This window comes from Mustelus asterias, chromosome 2, assembly GCF_964213995.1.
Source record: "Mustelus asterias chromosome 2, sMusAst1.hap1.1, whole genome shotgun sequence".
Classification (NCBI taxonomy): domain Eukaryota; kingdom Metazoa; phylum Chordata; class Chondrichthyes; order Carcharhiniformes; family Triakidae; genus Mustelus; species Mustelus asterias.
This window is the reverse complement of record NC_135802.1, coordinates 129778-152138: the sequence shown is the minus strand read 5'-3', so window position 1 is coordinate 152138 and position 22361 is coordinate 129778.

Sequence of the window (22361 nt, the reverse complement as noted above, 5' to 3'; positions counted from 1 at the left end):
GTTGAGTTTCTTGAGTGTTAGTGGTTTTTTTGCATCCGTATTTACTGAGGAAACGGGCATGGAGTCTACGGAAATAGGGCAAACAGGTAGGGAGGTCATGGAACATTTACAGATTAATGGGGAGGAGGTGCTCGCTGTCTTGAGGCAAATCAGAGTGGATAAATCCCCAGGACCAGACAGGGTACTCCCACGGACCTTGAGGGAAGCTAGTGTTGAACTTGCAGGGGCCCTGGCAGACATATTTAAAATGTCAGTATTCACGGGGGAGGTGCCGGATGATTGGAGGGTGGCTCATGTTGTTCCGTTGTTTAAAAAAGAAATCCGGGAAATTATAGGCCAGTAAGTTTGACGTCGGTGGTGGGCAAGTTATTGGAAGGTGTGATAAGGGATAGGACCTACAAATATTTGGATAGACAGGGACTTATTAGGGAGAGTCAACATGGCTTTGTGCGTGGTAGGTCATGTTTGACCAATCTATTAGAGTTTTTTGAGGAGGTTACCAGGAAAGTGGATGAAGGGAAAGCGGTGGATGTTGTCTACCTGGATTTCAGCAAGGCCTTTGACAAGGTCCCTCATGGGAGGTTAGTTAGGAAGGTTCAGTCGCTAGGTATACATGGGGAGGTAGTAAATTGGATTAGACGCTGGCTCAATGGAAGAAGACAGAGAGTGGTTGTGGAGGATTGCTTCTCTGAGTGGAGGCCTGTGACTAGTGGTATGCCGCAGGGATCGGTGTTGGGTCCATTGCTGTTTGTCATCTATATCAATGATTTGGATGATAATGTGGTCAATTCGATCAGCAGGTTTGCTGATGATACAAAGATTGGAGGTGTAGTGGACAGTGAGGAAGGTTTTCAAAGCTTGCAGAGGGATTTGGACCAACTAGAAAAATGGGCTGAAAAATGGCAAATGGAATTTAACGCAGACAAGTGTGAGATATTGCACATTGGAAGGACAAACCAAAGAAGAACGTACAGGGTAAATGGTAGGACTCTGAAGAGTGCAGTTGAACAGAGGGATCTGGGAATACAGGTACAGAATTCCCTAAAAGTGACGTCACAGGTGGATAGGGTCATAAAGAGTGCCTTTGGTTCATTGGCCTTTATAAATCGGAGTATCGAGTATAAAAGTTGGAGTGTTATGGTAAGGTTATATAAGGCATTGGTGAGGCCGAATTTAGAGTATTGTGTACAGTTTTGGTCACCTAGTTGCAGGAAGGATGTAAATAAGGTTGAAAGAGTGCAGAGAAGGTTCACAAGGATGTTGCCGGGACTTGAGAAGCTGAGTTACAGAGAGAGATTGAATAGGTTGGGACTTTATTCCCTGGAGTGTAGAAGATTGAGGGGAGATTTGATAGAGGTGTATAAGATTTTGATGGGTATAGATAGAGTGAATGCAAGCAGGCTTTTTCCACTGAGGCTAGGGGAGAAAAAAACCAGAGGGCATGGGTTAAGGGTGAAAGGAGAAAAGTTTAAAGGGAATATTAGGGGGGGCTTCTTCACGCAGAGAGTGGTGGGAGTGTGGAATGAGCTGCCGGATAAAGTGGTAAATGCGGGGTCACTTTTAACATTTAAGAAAAGCTTGGACGGGTTCATGGATGAGAGGGGTGTGGAGGGATATGGTCCAAGTGCAGGTCAGTGGGACTAGGCAAAAAATGGTTTGGCACAGACAAGAAGGGCCAAAAGGCCTGTTTCTGAGCTGTAATTTTCTATGGTTCTATGGGAAATGTTGGGGGGAAGTCTTTCACACAGAGGGTGGTGGGCGAGTGGAATCGGCTGCCGTCAGTGGTGGTGGAGGCAAACTCAATAGGGTCTTTTAAGAGACTCCTGGATGAGTACATGGGACTTAATAGGATGGAGGGTTATAGGTCCGCCTAAAAGGTAGGGATATCTAAAAGGTAGGCGGCACGGTAGCACAGTGGTTAGCACTGCTGCTTCACAGCTCCAAGGTCCCAGGTTCGATTCCCGGCTCGGGTCACTGTCTGTGTGGAGTTTGCACATTCTCCTCGTGTCTGCGTGGGTTTCCTCCGGGTGCTCCGGTTTCCTCCCACAGTCCAAAGATGTGCGGGTTAGGTTGATTGGCCAGGTTAAAAATTGCCCCTTAGAGTCCTGGGATGCGTAGGTTAGAGGGATTAGCGGGTAAATATGTGGGGGTAGGGCCTGGGTGGGATTGTGGTCGGTGCAGACTCGATGGGCCGAATGGCCTCTTTCTGCACTGTAGGGTTTCTATGATTCTATGATCTATGATATGTTCGGCACAACTTGTGGGGCCGAAGGGCTTGTTTTGTGCTGTAGTTTTTCTATGTTTCTATGAATAGGGAGGGAATAGAGGGATACGGACCGAGTCAGGGTGGAAGGTTTTTGTTTCGCTTAGTTAGGGCATCATGATCAGCACAGGCTGGGAGGGCCGAAGGGCCTGTTCCTGTGCTGTACTTTTCTTTGTATTTTGTTTTTTGAAGTAAAAAGGCTTCAGGGTGATTTAGATAAATTGAGCAAGTAGGCAAAGACATGGCAGATGCAGTAAAATGTGGACAATGTGAAGTTATCCACTTGGATGGAGATACAGAATGACAGAGTGTTACTTAAATGGTGATAGATTGGGAAATGTTGATGTGCAAAGGGACCGGGGTGTCCTCATATACCAGTCACTGAAAGCAAGCATGGAGTTACAGCAAGCAGTTAGGAAGACAAATGGTTTGTTGGCCTTCATTGCAAGAGGACTTGAGGAGAGGGGAAATGATGTCTTACTGCAGCTGTGCAGAGACTGGTGAGACCACACCTGGAGTATTTTGTGCAGTTTTAATCTCCTTATCTGAGAAAGGATATAATTGCCAGAGAGACTGCAGTGAATTTTCACCAGGATTGTCATATAAGCAGAGATTGGATTGACTGGAACCATAGAACCATAGAAAATTACAGCTCAGAAACAGGCCTTTTGGCCCTTCTTGTCTGTGCCGAACCATTTTATGCCTAGTCCCACTGACCTGCACTTGGACAATATCCCTCCACACCCCTCTTATCCATGAACCCGTCCAAGTTTTTCTTAAATGTTAAAAGTGACCCCGCATTTACCACTTTATCTGGCAGCTCATTCCACACCCCCACCACGCTCTGCGTGAAGAAGCCCCCCCTAATATTCCCTTTAAACTTTTCTCCTTTCACCCTTAACCCATGCCCTCTGGTTTTTTCTCCCCTAGCCTCAGCGGAAAAAGCCTGCTTGCATTCACTCTATCTATACCCATCAAAATCTTATACACCTCTATCAAATCTCTATCAAATCTCTGGAGTTTTGAAGAATGAGAGAGAATCTCATAGAAACCCCATCGAGCCTGCACCGACAACAATCCTATCCAGGCAACTCCTGAAGGATCGTGTAAGGGAGCTGGAGCTGCGGCTCGATGACCTCAGTTTAGTTAGGGAACATGAGAGATTATTAGATAGAAGTTATAGTCAGGTCGTGACACCAGGGTCACGGAAGGAAGACATGTGGGTCACAGTTAGGAGGGGTAATAGTCAGAAGGGTGATGTGCCAGAAAGTACCCTAGTGGCAGTCTCCCATAAAAGAAAGGGATGGGCAACAGATGGGATAAGGGAAGGGAGTGAGCAGTCTGTGGAGGGATCCCTGTGGTTGTCCCCCTCCAAAATAAGTATATTGTTTTGGATTCTGTGGAGGGGGATGACCCTCCAGGGGTAAGCCACGAGGACCAGATCGCCTGCACGGAGACAGGCTCAGGGGTCCGGAAGGAAAAGAAGGGGTTTAGGAGAGCGATAGTGGTGGCGGACGCAATGGTTAGAGGCACGGACAGGCGGTTCTGTGGGAGCGAACAAGAATCCAAGATGGTAGTCTGCCTCCCTGGTGCCGGGGTTTTGGATGTCTCCGAGAGGGTACATAAGAACATAAGAAATAGGAGCAGGAGTAGGCCATCTAGCCCCTCGAGCCTGCCCCGCCATTCAATAAGATCATGGCTGATCTGAAGTGAATCAGTTCCACTTACCCACCTGCTCCCCATAACCCTTAATTCCCCTACCGATCAGAAATCCATCCATCCGTGATTTAAACATATTCAACGAGGTAGCCTCCACCACTTCAGTGGGCAGAGAATTCCAGAGATTCACCACCCTCTGAGAGAAGAAGTTCCTCCTCAACTCTGTCCTAAACTGACCCCCCTTTATTTTGAGGCTGTGCCCTCTAGTTTTGGTTTCCTTTCTAAGTGGAAAGAATCTCTCCACTTCTACCCCATCCAGCCCCTTCATTATCTTATATGCCTCTATAAGATCACCCCTCAGCCTTCTAAACTCCAACAAGTGCAAACCTAATCTGCTCAATCTCTCCTCATAATCTACACCCCTCATCTCCGGTATCGACCTGGTGAACCTTCTCTGCACTCCCTCCAAGGCCAATATATCCTTTCGCAAATAAGGGGTCCAAAACTGCGCACAGTATTCCAGCTGCAGCCTCACCAATGCCTTGTACAGATGCAGCAAGACTTCTCTGCTTTTATATTCCATCCCCCTCACGATATAGGCCAACATCCCATTTGCCTTCTTGATCACCTGTTGTACCGACAGACTGAGTTTTTGCGACTCCTGCACAAGGACCCCCAGGTCCCTTTGCACAGTAGCATGTTGTAATTTTTTTCCATTTAACTAATCCAATTTGCTATTATTTCTTCCAAAGTGAATAACCTCACATTTGCCAACGTTATACTCCATCTGCCAGATCCTCGCCCACTCACTCAGCCTATCCAAATCTCTCTGCAGACCTTCCGCTTCCTCCACGCAATTCACTTTCCCACTTATCTTTGTGTCATCAGCAAACTTTGTTACCCTACACTCAGTCCCCTCCTCCAGATCATCTATGTAAATAGTAAACAGTTGAGGCCCCAGCACCGATCCCTGCGGCACACCACTAGTCACCACCTGCCAACCAGAAAAGCACCCATTTATTCCAACTCTCTGCTTTCTGTTGGATAGTCAATCCCCAATCCACGCTAACACCCTACCCCCAACTCCGTGTGCCCCAATCTTCCGCAGAAACCTTTTGTGAGGCACCTTATCGAACGCCTTTTGGAAATCCAAAAACACCACATCCACCGGTTCCTCTCCGTCAACCGCACCAGTCACATCTTCATAAAAATCCAGTTAGTTCGTCAAACACAACTTTCGTGTTTCGGGTCGGAAGCATAGTAAAAAAGGAAGGTAGTCAAATGGACGTAATTATACACATTGGTGAAAATGATGTAGGTAGGAAGAGCAGGGGGGTCATATGAGAGAAATTCAGGGAGATGGGTGCAAGGCTAAAAAGTAAGGCCTCCAGGGTAGCAATCTCTGGACTGCTCCCGGTGTCTAGTGCAAGTGAGGCTCAGAACAGGGAGATTCTACAGTTGAACGCATGGCTAAAGGACTGGTGCAGGAGGGAGGGTTTCAAATTCATAGATAACTGGGAAGTCTTCAAGTCAGGATGACAACTGTACAGAAAGGATGGGTTACACCTTAAATGGAAGGGAGCAAATATCCTGGCTGGGCGTTTTGCTAGAGTGTTTCGGCAGGATTTAAACTAGTGTGGCAGGGGGGTGGAGAACAAAACAGTAGGTCAGTAAGTACTGAGGCTGGGGTTGAGCTGGGGGCCAGGGCAAGGCGAGCTAAGAAGAGGAGCACTCTGGAGGAGGAGGACCTGACTGGGCCTGGAGGTCTGGAGTGCATCTGCTTCAATGCGAGGAGTGTAACGGGTAAAACAGACGAACTTAGGGCCTTAATGCTTACACGGAATTTGGATGTGGTTGCGGTGACGGAGACTTGGTTAAAGGAAGGACAGGACTGGCAGCTGAATATTCCGGGGTATAAGTGTGTTAGGCGAGTCAGAGGAGGGGCCAAAAAAGGTGGGGAGTAGCGATATTAGTTAGGGAGTATATTACCGCGGTGCAGAGGGTAGACAACTTAGAGGGTTCAGGTACTGAGTCACTGTGGGTGGAACTCAGAAGCAGGAATGGTGCAGTCACTATGCTGGGGGTGTACTACAGACCACCCAACAGCCCACGGGAAGTGGAGGAAAGGATAGGTGCAGAAAAAATAGGGTTGTTGTCGTGGGGGACTTTAATTTCCCTGGCACAGACTGGAAAGTGCTTAGAGCTGGGAGTCCGGACGGGGAGGAATTTGTAAAATGCATACTGGAAGGTTCTTTGGAACAGTTTGTAGATAGCCCAACTAGAGAGGGGGCTAATACTGGACCTAGTTCTGGGAAATGAGCCCGGTCAGGTCGTCAAAGTTTCGGTAGGGGAACATGCGGCAAATAGTGACCACAACTCTGTTAACTTTAGGATAGTAATGGACAAGGATGAGTGCTGTCCTACGGGCAGGGTGCTAAATTGGGGGAAGGCTGACTATAGCCGGATTAGGCAGGAATTGGTGGATGTTGATTGGGAGAGGATGTTCGAGGGTAAGTCCGCATCTGGCATGTGGGAGTCTTTTAAGGAACTATTGATAAGGCTGCAGGATAGGCATGTGCCTGTAAAAAGGAAAGAGAGGAAAGGTAGGATTCAAGAGCCGTGGATAACCAGGGAAATTGAGGATCTGATTAAAAAGAAAAGGGAGGCGTACGTTGGGCGGCACGGTAGCACAGTGGTTAGCACCGCTGCTTCACAGCTCCAGGGACCTGGGTTCGATTCCCGGCTTGGGTTGCTGCCTGTGTGGAGTTTGCACATTCTCCTCGTGTCTGCGTGGGTTTCCTCCGGGTGCTCCGGTTTCCTCCCACAGTCCAAAGATGTGCGGGTTAGGTTGATTGGCCATGCTAAATTTGCCCCTTAGTGTCCTGAGATGTGTAGGTTAGAGGGATTAGCGGGTAAATGTGTAGGGATATGGCGATAGGGCCTGGGTGGGATTGTGGTCGGTGCAGACTCGATGGGCCGAATGGCCTCTTTCTGCACTGTCGGGTTTCTATGATTACGTTAAGTCCAGGCAACAGAAAACAGATGGAGCTCTGGAGGAATACAGAGAGAATAGGAAAGAACTCAAACGGGGAGTTAGAAGGGCAAAAAGAGGTCACGAGATGTTCTTGGCAGGCAGGATTAAGGAGAATCCTAAGGCATTCTATTCATACATTAGGAACAAAAGAGTTGTCAGGGAGAAAATCGGACCTCTCAGGGACAAAGGAGGGGAATTATGCTTAGAACCCAAGGGAATAGGGGAGATCCTAAATGAATACTTTGCATCGGTATTCACGAAGGAGAGGGGCGAGTTAATTGGGAGTGTCTCGGAGGGAGGTGTTGACCCGTTAGAGAGAATCTCCATTACAAGGGAGGAAGTGTTAAGTTTTTTAGGGAACATTAAAACTGACAAAGCCCCAGGGCCTGATGGCATCTATCCTCGACTGCTCAGGGAGACGAGAGATGAAATTGCTGGGCCTCTGACGGAATCTTTGCCGCTTCTTTGGACACAGGTGAGGTCCCTGAGGATTGGAGGATAGCGAATGTGGTCCCGTTGTTTAAGAAGGGTAGCAGGGATAACCCGGATATTTATAGGCCAGTGAGCTTGACGTCCGTGGTAGGGAAGTTGTTGGAGAGGATTCTTAGAGACAGGAAGTATGTGCATTTAGAACGGAACAATCTCATTAGTGACAGACAGCATGGTTTTGTAAGAGGGAGGTCGTGCCTTACAAATTTGGTGGAGTTTTTTGAGGAAGTGACAAAAACGGTTGATGAAGGAAGGGCCGTGGATGTCGTCTATATGGATTTCAGTAAGGCATTTGACAAAGTCCCACATGGCAGGTTGGTTTAGAAGGTTAAGGCTCATGGGATACAAGGAGAAGGTTGGTAAGTCGCCGGGACCGGATGGGATGTACCCCAGGTTACTGTGGGAGGCGAGGGAGGAGATTGCGGAGCCTTTGGCGATGATCTTTGCATCGTCGATGGAGACGGGAGAGGTTCCGGAGGATTGGAGGATTGCAGATGTGGTCCCTATATTCAAGAAAGGGAACAGGGACAGCCCGGGAAATTACCGACCGGTGAGTCTAACCTCAGTGGTTGGTAAGTTGATGGAGAGGATCCTGAGAGACAGGATTTATGATCATCTAGAGAAGTTTAGTATGATCAAAAGTAGTCAGCACGGCTTTGTCAAGGGCAGGTCGTGCCTTACGAGCCTGGTTGAGTTCTTTGAAAATGTGACCAAACACATTGACGAAGGAAGAGCGGTGGATGTGGTCTATATGGACTTCAGCAAGGCGTTCGATAAGGTCCCCCATAGAACATAGAACATAGAACATTACAGCACAGAACAGGCCCTTCGGCCCACGATGTTGTGCCGACCTTCATCTGAAACCAAGATCAAGCTATCCCACTCCCTACCATCCTGGTGTGCTCCATGTGCCTATCCAATAACCGCTTAAATGTTCCTAAAGTGTCTGACTCCACTATCACTGCAGGCAGTCCATTCCACACCCCAACCACTCTCTGCGTGAAGAACCTACCTCTGATATCCTTCCTATATCTCCCACCATGAACCCTATAGTTATGCCCCCTTGTAATAGCTCCATCCACCCGAGGAAATAGTCTTTGAACGTTCACTCGATCTATCCCCTTCATCATTTTATAAACCTCTATTAAGTCTCCCCTCAATCTCCTCCGCTCCAGAGAGAACAGCCCCAGCTCCCTCAACCTTTCCTCATAAGACCGACACTCCAAACCAGGCAGCATCCTGGTAAATCTCCTCTGCACTCTTTCCAGCGCTTCCACATCCTTCTTATAGTGAGGTGACCAGAACTGCACGCAATATTCCAAATGCGGTCTCACCAAGGTCCTGTACAGTTGCAGCATAACCCCACGGCTCTTAAACTCCAACCCCCTGTTAATAAAAGCTAACACACTATATGCCTTCTTCACAGCTCTATCCACTTGAGTGGCAACCTTTAGAGATCTGTGGATATGGACCCCAAGATCTCTCTGTTCCTCCACAGTCTTCAGAACCCTCCCTTTGACCCTGTAATCCACATTTAAATTAGTCCTACCAAAATGAATCACCTCACATTTATCAGGGTTAAACTCCATTTGCCATTTTTCAGCCCAGCTTTGCATCCTATCTATGTCTCTTTGCAGCCTACAACAGCCCTCCACCTCATCCACTACTCCACCAATCTTGGTGTCATCAGCAAATTTACTGATCCACCCTTCAGCCCCCTCCTCTAAGTCATGAATAAAAATCACAAAGAGCAGAGGACCAAGCACCGATCCCTGCGGCACTCCGCTAGCAACCTGCCTCCAGTCCGAAAATTTTGCCCCATGCAAGACTTCTTGAGAAAGTGAGAGGGCATGGGATCCAAGGGGCTGTTGCCTTGTGGATCCAGAACTGGCTTGCCTGCAGAAGGCAGAGAGTGGCTGTGGAGGGGTCTTTCTCTGCATGGAGGTCAGTGACCAGTGGAGTGCCCCAGGGATCTGTTCTGGGACCCTTGCTGTTTGTCATTTTCATAAATGACCTGGGTGAGGAAGTGGAGGGATGGGTTGGTAAGTTTGCTGACGACACCAAGGTAGGTGGTGTTGTGGATAGTTTGGAGGGATGTCAGAAGTTGCAGCGAGACATAGATAGAATGCAAGACTGGGCGGAGAAGTGGCAGATGGACTTCAACCCGGATAAGTGTGTAGTGATCCATTTTGGCAGATCCAATGGGATGAAGCAGCAGTATAATATGAAGGGTACCATTCTTAGCAGTGTAGAGGATCAGAAGGACCTTGGGGTCCGGATCCATAGGACTCTTAAATCGGCCTCGCAGGTGGAGGATGCGGTCAAGAAGGCGTACGGCGTACTAGCCTTCATTAATCGAGGGATTGAGTTTAGGAGTCGGGAGATAATGCTGCAGCTTTATAGGACCCTGGTTAGACCCCACTTGGAGTACTGCGTGCAGTTCTGGTCACCTCATTACAGGAAAGATGTTGAAGCCATTGAAAGGGTGCAGAGGAGATTTACAAGGATGTTGCCTGGATTGGGGGGCATGCCTTATGAGGATAGGTTGAGGGAGCTTGGTCTCTTCTCCCTGGAGAGACGAAGGATGAGAGGTGACCTGATAGAGGTTTACAAGATGTTGAGAGGTCTGGATAGGGTAGACTCTCAGAGGCTATTTCCAAGGGCTGAAATGGTTGCTACGAGAGGACACAGGTTTAAGGTGCTGGGGGGTAGGTACAGAGGAGATGTCAGGGGTAAGTTTTTCACTCAGAGGGTGGTGGGTGAGTGGAATCGGCTGACGTCGGTGGTGGTGGAGGCAAACTCGTTGGGGTCTTTTAAGAGATGAGTACATGGGATTTAATGGGATTGAGGGCTATAGATAGGCCTAGAGGTAGGGATATGATCAGCGCAACTTGTGGGCCGAAGGGCCCGTTTGTGCTGTGGCTTTCTATGTTCTATGTCCCAAGTGGCTAGATGGGTGGAGAACTGGCTTGGCCATAGGAGACAGAGGGTAGTGGTCGAAGGGTCTTTTTCCGGCTGGAGGTCTGTGACCAGTGGTGTTCCGCAGGGCTCTGTACTGGGACCTCTGCTATTTGTGATATATATATAAATGATTTGGAAGAAGGTGTAACTGGTGTTATCAGCAAGTTTGCGGATGACACAAAGATGGCTGGACTTGCGGATAGCGATGAGTATTGTTGGACAATACAGCAGGATATAGATAGGCTGGAAAATTGGGCGGAGAGGTGGCAGATGGAATTTAATCCGGATAAATGCGAAGTGATGCATTTGGAAGAAATAATGTAGGGAGGAGTTATACAATAAATGGCAGAGTCATCAAGAGTATAGAAACACAGAGGGACCGAGGTGTGCAAGTCCACAAATCCTTGAAGGTGGCAACACAGGTGGAGAAGGTGGTGAAGAAGGCATATGGTATGCTTGCCTTTATAGGACGGGGTATAGAGTATAAAAGCTGGAGTCTGATGATGCAGCTGTGTAGAACGCTGGTTAGGCCACATTTGGAGTACTGCGTCCAGTTCTGGTCGCCGCACTACCAGAAGGACGTGGAGGCATTGGAGAGAGTGCAGAGAAGGTTTACCAGGATGTTGCCTGGTATGGAGGGTCTTAGCTATGAGGAGAGATTGGGTAAACTGGGCTTGTTCTCCCTGGAAAGACGGAGAATGAGGGGAGATCTAATAGACGTGTACAAGATTATGAAGTGTATAGATAGGGTAAACGGTGGGAAGCTTTTTCCCAGGTCGGAGGTGACGATCATGAGGGGTCACAGGCTCAAGGTGAGAGGGGCGAAGTATAACTCAGATATTAGAGGGATGTTTTTTACACAGAGGGTGGTGGGTCCTGGAATGCGCTGCCAAGTAGGGTGGTGGAGGCAGACATGCTGGCATCGTTTAAGACCTACCTGGATAGTCACATGAGCAGTCTGGGAATGGAGGGATACAAACGAATGGTCTAGTTGGACCAAGGAGCAGCACAGGCTTGGAGGGCCGAAGGGCCTGTTTCCTGTGCTGTACTGTTCTTTGTTCTGGCTCTATCTCCGTAACCCCATGTATTTATCTTGCGCATCCCCCTGACACGAAGAATCAGTTTAGCATGGCCAATCCACCGAACCCTGCACATCCTTGGAGTGTGGGAGGAAACCAGAGGACCTGGAGAAAACCCATGCAGACATGGGGAGAACATACAAACTCCACACAGTGGCCCAAGCCGGGAATCGAACCTGGGTCCCTGGCACTGTGAAGCAGCAGTGTTAACCACTGTACCACCGTTCCTTCTGTTTCCTTTGGCTGGGGGGTCTAGAACAAGGGGTCAGTCTCAGGATATGGGGAAGGCCATTTAGGACTGAGATGAGGAAACATCTCTTCACTCAGAGGGTAGTAAGACTCTCCAAGGAGAACAGTCCCAACCTCTCCAATCTATCCTCATAACTGAAGTTTCTCATCCCTGGAACCATTCTTGTAAACCTCTCCTGCTCTCTCTCCAATGCGTTGGAGCAGCGGGGGGGGGGGGGGGGGGGGAATTGCCCCCTTTGTATTTCCCATAGTTCTGATTGGAACAAATTCACCTGATATTGTTCCCTATCTTTTTCCCTTGTCGGAATACTGCACTGCCAGCACTTTTGTTTATTGAGGACACTTGAAGCTTATCTGCCTTACGTCTCTGTGGGTATATAAATATTCAGTAGGCTCTTAACCCCAAATGGGTAATTAAAATCAAGGTTATAATCTAATTCAAACTAACAATGTGCTCCCGGGCCCCCAGATGATTGTCACCACAGTGGAGCCTTCAGTGATTGTATAATTCTGATCATATTCTGTGTAATTAAACTCTTTAAACCTCGCCTCCAATTATTTTTGCAATGATTTTAAATGTTTGCCATAAATCCAAGAAGCAGCAAGAACCCATTCCACATTGTCACTCTCCACATTCCCACTCTCCACATTCCCACTCTCCACATTGCCACTTTCCACGTTGCCACTCTCCACATTCCCACTCTCCACATTCCCACTCTCCACATTCCCACTCTCCACATTCCCACTCTCCACATTGTCACTCTCCACATTGTCACTCTCCACATTCCCACTCTCCACATTGTCACTCTCCACGTTGCCACTTTCCACATTGTCACTCTCCACATTCCCACTCTCCACATTCCCACTCTCCACATTGCCACTCTCCACATTGCCACTCTCCACATTCCCACTCTCCACATTCCCACTTTCCACATTCCCACTCTCCACATTCCCACTCTCCACATTGTCACTCTCCACATTGTCACTCTCCACATTCCCACTCTCCACATTCCCACTCTCCACATTCCCACTCTCCACATTCCCACTCTCCACATTGTCACTCTCCACATTCCCACTCTCCACATTGTCACTCTCCACATTCCCACTCTCCACATTCCCACTCTCCACATTGTCACTCTCCACATTCCCACTCTCCACATTCCCACTCTCCACATTCCCACTCTCCACATTCCCACTCTCCACATTCCCACTCTCCACATTGTCACTCTCCACATTCCCACTCTCCACATTGTCACTCTCCACATTGTCACTCTCCACATTCCCACTCTCCACATTGTCACTCTCCACATTGTCACTCTCCACATTCCCACTCTCCACATTCCCACTCTCCACATTCCCACTCTCCACATTCCCACTCTCCACATTCCCACTCTCCACATTCCCACTCTCCACATTGTCACTCTCCACATTCCCACTCTCCACATTGTCACTCTCCACATTCCCACTCTCCACATTGCCACTCTCCACATTCCCACTCTCCACATTCCCACTCTCCACATTGTCACTCTCCACATTCCCACTCTCCACATTGTCACTCTCCACATTCCCACTCTCCACATTCCCACTCTCCACATTCCCACTCTCCACATTCCCACTCTCCACATTGTCACTCTCCACATTCCCACTCTCCACATTCCCACTCTCCACATTGCCACTTTCCACATTCCCACTCTCCACATTCCCACTCTCCACATTCCCACTTTCCACATTCCCACTCTCCACATTCCCACTCTCCACATTCCCACTCTCCACATTCCCACTCTCCACATTGTCACTCTCCACATTGTCACTCTCCACATTCCCACTCTCCACATTCCCACTCTCCACATTCCCACTTTCCACATTCCCACTTTCCACATTCCCACTCTCCACATTCCCACTCTCCACATTCCCACTCTCCACATTCCCACTCTCCACATTGTCACTCTCCACATTGTCACTCTCCACATTCCCACTCTCCACATTCCCACTCTCCACATTGTCACTCTCCACATTGCCACTCTCCACATTGTCACTCACCATGTCTGTGGAGTCACCCTTTCATCTTCTAAACTGTCATTGCTGAATTCCTAACTGCTCAATTGTTTCAATGCAACAAGAGCTAACTTTAATGGGGCTATATTATAATCATGGGCATCATACCAAGGATATTCAACTCTTCAAGTCAACTCTGCCAGATAATTGGATCATGGTCAATATCTATCTTAACTCTATTTATCTCCATATTCTCTCACTCCCAACAGAAATTGACCAATCCCAGATCTTCATTTTTAAATTGATTCCCAGCAACCTCTTCATTTTGGAGAAGCGTTGCAGATTTTCACAATAACTTTGTGTCAGGAACTGCTTCCTGATTTCATTCTTGAACGCTCTAGCTCTAGTTTTTCTGTTGATGTCCATTATTCTGGACTGCCCTATCAAAGCAAATAATTTCTCTCCAAGGGTGGCAGGGTGGCACAGTGGTTCGCACTGCTGCCTCACAGTGCAGGAACCAGGTTCGACTCCCAGCTTGGGTCACTGGCTGTGTGGAGTCTGCACGTTCTCCCCGTGTCTGCGTGTGTTTCCTCCGGGTGCTCCAGTTTCCTCCCACAGTCCAAAGATGTGCAGGTTAGGTGGATTGGCCACGCTAAATTGACCCTCAGTGTCAGGAGGATTAGCAGGTTAAATACGTGGGGTTCTGAGGATAGGCTCTGAGTGAGACTGTTGTTGGTGCAGGCTCGATGGACCAAATGGCCTCCTTCTGCACTGTAGGGATTCGTTTATTCGATGATCTGCCCAATCAAACTCTTTCATAGAGTCATAGAATCATAGAGTTGTGCAGCACAGAAAAGGCCATTTGGCCCATCGAGTCTGCACCAATAATATATACCACTAAAGTCACGCGAATCCCATTTTTCTGAACTTGTCCCATATTCTTGAATGTTATGACATTTCCAGTGCTCATCCAAATATTTTTTAAAGGTTGTAAGGTTTCCAGCCTCCATTACCTTCCCAGGCAGTGCATTGCAGATTCCCTCCACCCCTTCTCAGAAATCCCCTCTGAATCTCCTTACCTGAAATCCCCTTGTCTTAAAATGATTCCCCCTTGTGATTGACCCCTCAACCAAGGGGAACACCTTACTCACCCTGTCCACACCCTTATAATCTTATACACACAGGAGGATTTAAACAAGTTTGGCAGGGAGGGTGGGAACCAAAGCAAAAATAAATTAGCTGAAGGGGAACCAGAGAGTAGGTCCAGTAAGACTCAGAGAAACAGCAGGCAGGGTGAGGTTGCTAATCAAAGAGGGTCTGGTGGACTGAAGTGCACCTGTTTCAATGCGAGAAGTGTTACAGGTAAGGCAGATGAACTTAAAGTTTGGATTAGTAATTGGAACTATGATGTTGTTGCTATTACAGAGACTTGGTTAAAGGAAGGACATGATTGGCAGCTTAACATTCCAGGATACAGATAACTGGTGTAATCAGCAAGTTTGCGGATGACACGGAGATGGCTGGAATTGCGGATAGCGAAGAGCATTGTCGGGCAATACAGCAGGATATAGATAGGCTGGAAAATTGGGCGGAGAGGTGGCAGATGGAATTTAATCCGGATAAATGCGAAGTGATGCATTTTGGAAGAAATAATGGAGGGAGGAGTTATACAATAAATGGCAGAGTCATCAGGAGTATAGAAACACAGAGGGACCTAGGTGTGCAAGTCCACAAATCCTTGAAGGTGGCAACACAGGTGGAGAAGGTGGTGAAGAAGGCATATGGTATGCTTGCCTTTATAGGACGGGATATGGAGTATAAAAGCTGGAGTCTGATGATGCAGCTGTATAGAACGCTGGTTAGGCCGCATTTGGAGTACTGCGTCCAGTTCTGGTCGCCGCACTACCAGAAGGACGTGGAGGCATTGGAGAGAGTGCAGAGAAGGTTTACCAGGATGTTGCCTGGTATGGAGGGTCTTAGCTATGAGGAGAGATTGGGTAGACTGGGGTTGTTCTCCTTGGAAAGACGGAGAATGAGGGGAGATCTAATAGAGGTATACAAGATTATGAAGGGTATAGATAGGGTGAACAGTGGGAAGCTTTTTCCCAGGTCGGAGGTGATGATCACAAGGGGTCACGGGCTCAAGCTGAGAGGGGCGAAGTATAACTCAGACATCAGAGGGACGTTTTTTACACAGAGGGTGGTGGGGGCCTGGAATGCGCTGCCAAGTAAGGTGGTGGAGGCAAGCACGCTGACATCGTTTAAGACTTACCTGGATAGTCACATGAGCAGCCTGGGAATGGAGGGATACAAACGATTGGTCTAGTTGGACCAAGGAGCGGCACAGGCTTGGAGGGCCAAAGGGCCTGTTTCCTGTGCTGTACTGTTCTTTGTTCTTTGTTTCAGGCGGGATAGAGGGGGATGCAAAAGGGGTGGGGGAGTTGCATGACTGGTTAAGGAGAATATCACAGCTGTACTGAGGGAGGACACCTCGGAGGGCTCATACAGCGAGGCGATATGGGTAGAGCTCAGGAATAGGAAGGGTGCAGTCACAATGTTGGGGTTTACCATAGGCCACCCAAAAGCCAGTCAGAGATAGAGGAACAGATATAGAAACATAGAAAAAAGTACAGCACAAACAGGCCCTTCGGCCCACAAGTTGTGCCGAACACATCCCTACCTTCCTACCTATAACCCTCCATCCTATTAAGCTCCATGTACTCATCCAGGAGTCTCTTAAAAGACCCTATTGAGTTTGCCTCCACCACCACTGACGGCAGCCAATTCCACTCGCCCACCACCCTCTGGGTGAAAGACTTACCCCTAACATCTCCCCTGTACCTACCCCCCAGCACCTTAAACCTGTGTCCTCTCGTAGCAGACATTTCCACCCTGGGAAAAAACCTCTGAGAGTCCACCCGAACTATGCCTCTCAACATCTTATACACCTCTATTAGGTCTCCTCTCATCCTTCATCTCTCCAAGGAGAAAAGACCGAGCTCCCTCAGCCTATCCTCATAAGGTATGCCACGCAATCCAGGCAACATCCTTGTAAATCTCCTCTGCACCCTTTCAATCTTTTCCACATCCTTCCTATAGTGAGGCGACCAGAACTGAGCACAGTACTCCAAGTGGGGTCTGACGAGGGTCTTATATAGCTGCATCATTATCCCCGGACTCCTAAACTCAATCCCTCGATTGATAAAGGCCAGCACACCATACGCCTTCTTAACCACCTCCTCCACCTGCGGGGCCGATTTAAGAGTCCTATGGACCCGGACTCCAAGGTCCTTCTGATCCGCTACAGTACTAAGAGTCTTTCCCTTTATATTGTACTCCTTCATCCCATTTGACCTGCCAAAATGGACCACGACACATTTATCTGGGTTGAAGTCCACCTGCCACTTGTCCGCCCAGTCTTGCATCCTATCTATGTCCCTCTGTAACTTCTGACATCCCTCCAGACTATCCATAACCCCACCAACCTTCGTGTCGTCGGCAAACTTACCAAGTTTGCTGACGACACCAAGGTAGGTGGTGTTGTGGATAGTTTGGAGGGATGTCAGAAGTTGCAGCGAGACATAGATAGAATGCAAGACTGGGCGGAGAAGTGGCAGATGGACTTCAACCCGGATAAGTGTGTGTGGTGATCCATTTTGGCAGATCCAATGGGATGAAGCAGCAATATAATATGAAGGGTACCATTCTTAGCAGTGTAGAGGATCAGAAGGACCTTGGGGTCCGGGTCCATAGGACTCTTAAATCGGCCTCGCAGGTGGAGGATGCGGTCAAGAAGGCGTACGGCGTACTGGCCTTCATTAATCGAGGGATTGAGTTTAGGAGTCGGGAGATAATGCTGCAGCTTTATAGGACCCTGGTTAGACCCCACTTGGAGTACTGCGCGCAGTTCTGGTCACCTCATTACAGGAAAGATGTTGAAGCCATTGAAAGGGTGCAGAGGAGATTTACAAGGATGTTGCCTGGATTGGGGGGCATGCCTTATGAGGATAGGTTGAGGGAGCTTGGTCTCTTCTCCCTGGAGAGACGAAGGATGAGAGGTGACCTGATAGAGGTTTACAAGATGTTGAGAGGTCTGGATAGGGTAGACTCTCAGAGGCTATTTCCAAGGGCTGAAATAGTTGCTACGAGAGGACACAGGTTTAAGGTGCTGGGGGGTAGGTACAGAGGAGATGTCAGGGGTAAGTTTTTCACTCAGAGGGTGGTGGGTGAGTGGAATCGGCTGACGTCGGTGGTGGTGGAGGCAAACTCGTTGGGGTCTTTTAAGAGACTTCTGGATGAGTACATGGGATTTAATGGGATTGAGGGCTATAGATAGGCCTAGAGGTGGGGATGTGATCGGCGCAACCTGTGGGCCGAAGGGCCTGTTTGTGCTGTGGCTTTCTATGTTCTATGTTCTAACCCATCCCTCCACCTCCTCATCCAGGTCATTTATGAAAATGACAAACAGCAAGGGTCCCAGAACAGATCCCTGGGGCACACCACTGGTGACCAACCTCCATTTAGAAAAAGACCCATCTATACCCACTCTCTGCCTCCTTTGGGCAAGCCAGTTCTGGATCCACCGGGCAGCCCCCTTGGATCCCATGCCCTCTCACTTTTTCCAGAAGCCTTGCATGGGGGACCTTATCGAACGCCTTGCTAAAATCCATATAAACCACATCTACCTCCTTCCCTTCGTCAATGTGTTTAATCACATTTTCGAAGCACTCCCCAGATTTTGGCAAGGTGTAAAAGTAACAGGGTTGTTGTGGTGGGAGATTTTAAACTTTTCCTAGATTGACTGGGACTCACTTAGTGCTAGGGGCGTAGATGGGACAGAGTTTGTAAGGAGCATCCAGGAGGGCTTCTTGAAACAGTATGTAGATAGTCCAACTAGGGAAGGGGCCGGACTGGACCTGGTATTGGGGAATGAGCCCAGCCAGATGGTTGACATTTCAGTAGGGGAGTAGTTCGGGAACAGTGACCACAATTCAGTAAGGTTTAAGATAATGATGGATAAAGATAAGTGTAGTCCTCAAGCGAAGATGCTAAATTGGGGGAAGGTTATTACAACAAATTAGGCACGAACTGAAGAATGTAGATTGGGGGCAGATTTTTGAGGGCAAATCAACATCTGGCATGTGGGAGGCTTTCAAGTGTAAGTTGATAGGAATTCAGGACCGGCACATTCCTGTAAGGATGAAGGATAAGTACAGCAAGTTTTGGGAACCATGGATAACGAGAGATATTGTGAGCCTAGTCAAAGAGAAAAAGGAAGCATTTGTCAAAGCTAGGAGGCTGGGAGCACATGAAGCAAGTGTGGAATACAAGGAAAGTAGGAAGAAACTTAAGCAAAGAGTAAGGGGGGCTAAAAGGGGTCATGAGGAGTCATTGGCCAGCAGGATTAAGGAAATTTCCATAGCTTTTTACACATACATAAAGAGCAGGAGGGTAGCCAGGGAGAGGGTTGGCCCACTCAAGGACAAGGGAGGGAATCTATGCGTGGAGCCAGAGGAAATGGGCGAGGTATTAAATGAGTACTTTGCGTCAGTATTCACCAAAGAGAAGGACTTTGTCGATGATGAGTCTGGGAAGGGGTGTACAGATAGTTTGAGTCATGTTGAGATCAGAAAGGAGGAGGTATTGGGGTTCTTGAGAAACATTAAGGTAGACAAGTCCCCAGGGCCTGATGAGATATACCCCAGAATACTGAGAGAGGCAAGGGAGGAAATTGCTGGGGCCTTGAGAGAAATCTTTGTATCCTCAGTGGCTACAGGGGAGGTCCCAGAGGATTGGAGAATAGCCAATGTTGTTCCTTTGTTTAAGAAAGTTAGCAAGAATAAATTACAGGCCAGTGAGCCTTACATCAGTGGTAGGGAAATTATTGGAGAGGATTCTTTGAGACAGGATTTATTCCCATTTGGAAATAAGTGGACGTATTAGTGAGAGGCAACATGGTTTTGTGAAGGGGAGGTCATCTCTCACGAACTTGATCGAGTTTTTCGAGGAAGTGACAAAGATGATTGATGAGGGTAGGGCAGTGGATGTTGTCTACATGGACTTCAGTAAGGCCTTTGACAAGGTTCCTCCTGGCAGACTGGTGCAGAAGGTGAAGTCGCATGGGATCAAAGGTGAGCTGGCAAGGTGGATACGGAACTGTCTCGGTCAAAGAAGACAGAGGGTAGCAGTGGAAGAGTGCCTTTCTGAATGGAGGGCTATGACAAGTGACGTTCCTCAGGGATCAGTGCTGGGACCTTTGCTGTTTGTAATATATGTAAATGATTTGGAGGAAAATGTAACTGGATTGATTATTAAGTTTGCGGATGACTCAAAGGTTGGTGGATTTGCGGATAGCAATGAGGACCGTCAGAGGATACAGCAGGATATAGATTGGTTGGAGGCTTGGGTGGAGAGATGGCAGATGGAGTTTAATCCGGACAAATGTGAGGTAATGCATTTTGGAAGGTCTCATACAAATAGGAAATATACAATAAAAGACAGAACCCTTGAGAGTATTGATAGGCAGAGGGATCTGGGTGTACAGGTACACAGGTCACTGAAAGTGGCAATGCAGGTGGGGAAGGTAGTCAAGATGGGATATGGCATGCTTGCCTTCATCTGCTGGGGCATTGAGTTTTAAAATTGGCAAGTCATGTTGCAGCTTTATAGAACCTTAGTTCGGCCACATTTGGAATATAGTGTTCAATTCTGGTCGCCACACTACCAGAAGGATTTGGAGGCTTTGGAGCGGGTACAGAAAAGATTTACCAGGATATTGCCTGGTGTGGAGGGCATTAGTTATGAGGAGAGGTTGGAGAAACTTAGTTTATTCTCACTGGAATGACGGAGGTTGAGGGGTGACCTGATAGAAGTCTACAAGATTATGAGAGGCATGGACAGAGTGGATAGTCAGAAGCTTTTTTCCAGGGTGGAAGAGTCAATTACAAGAGGGCGCAGGTTTAAGGTGCGAGGGACAAGGTTTAAAGGCGATGTACGAGCCAAGTCTTTTACACAGAGAGTAGTGGGTGCCTGGAACTCATTGCTGGGGAAGGTAGTGGAAACGGATACGATCGTGAGTTTTAAGGGGCGCCTTGACAAATATATGAATAGGATGGGAATGGAGAGATATGGTCCCCGCAAGTGTCGGGGGTTTTAGTTCACACGGGTGGCATGGTCGGTGCAGGCTTGGAGGGCCGAAGGGCCTGTTCCTGTGCTGTAATTTTCTTTGTTCTTTGTACCTCGAGCATGTCCCCTCTCAGCCTTCTCTGCTCCAAAGAAAACAATCCAAGCCTATCCAGTCTCTCCTTATAGCTGAAACGTTCCATCCCAGGTAACATCCTGGTGAATCTCCTCTGTACCCCCTCTAGTGATATCACATCCTTCCTATAGTGAGGTGACCAGAACTACACACAGTACTCCAGCTGTGGCCTCACCAACACTCTGTACAACTCTAACATTACCTCCTTGCTCTTATATTCTGTGTCACTGCTGATAAAAGCTAGTGTCCGATATGCCTTCTTAACTATCCTATTCACCTGCTCTGCCACCTTCAGAGATCTGTGAATAATTACCCCAAGATCCCTCTGTTCCTCTGAGCTTCCCACTGTCCTGCCATTCACTAAATACTCTCTTGTCTTGTTACCTCTTCCAAAGCGCATCACCACACAGGTATTAGGGTTAAATATCATCTGCCACTGCTCTGCCCATCTGACCAACACATCTATATCTCCCTTTCCATTTATTCAACACTGTGATGAGATGATGTTTCATCTTCTAAACTTGAGGAAATGTAAACCTCGGGGGTGATCTTAACAATTCCAAGTGCCAAATGAGCATGAAAATGGGAGAGAATCGCACCGATTCTTTGGGCGAGCTCCCAGACACAATCATATGGCACTTAGAAAAGAAAATGAGGCAGAATGTGATGCTGGCCTGTGGGGAGAGTGGGCAAAGTCTATTCACACCGGGAAGCCGGTTGCAGACTGCTAGAGGGTTCCATTGCGCAGGCACCCTGATCTCCTCGTGCTCTGCGGACAAGTGACATGCTCCCCCACCATCCCCTGGACATTGCACCCTGCCTCCACATCGCACCCCCCCCCCCCCCAGCTGATCACCGGCCCTGAAACCCCCTCCTGTCCCCCCCAATCCCATCGCCCACCTCAGCTGAATGCTAGCCCTGACATTCTGCCGCCCCCACCCCAGCTGATCGCCGACCCGGATACAGAGTACACCCCACCTGCCCGTCATGGGCCTGCCCTCTTCAGGCCCTATCCCTTCTCTTAGGCTCCACTAGCTGTGCCCTGTGGGCACTGCCTCCCCCATGCCCCCAACCATCTGGGGGGCTACAATGGCCTCCGCTCCCACTGGCAGGGCCATCACGTCTGGTCTCTGTTGGTGGGGACCACACGTGACCCTTACCAGCGAGGACCTCCATCGGTGAGGTTGTTTTGGCAAATGAGCCCAGACAATTATATCTGAGACTCACGAATTAAATTAAAATAATATCAGAAATATTTAAATCAGCCTCATGCCCTTCGCTGTTTGATGCCACTCAGAACGGGGCCAGTAATATCGCAAGAGGCAAGAAATCGGGCATGAACCTGGTTTTTCACCTCTCACCCAATCTTATCGC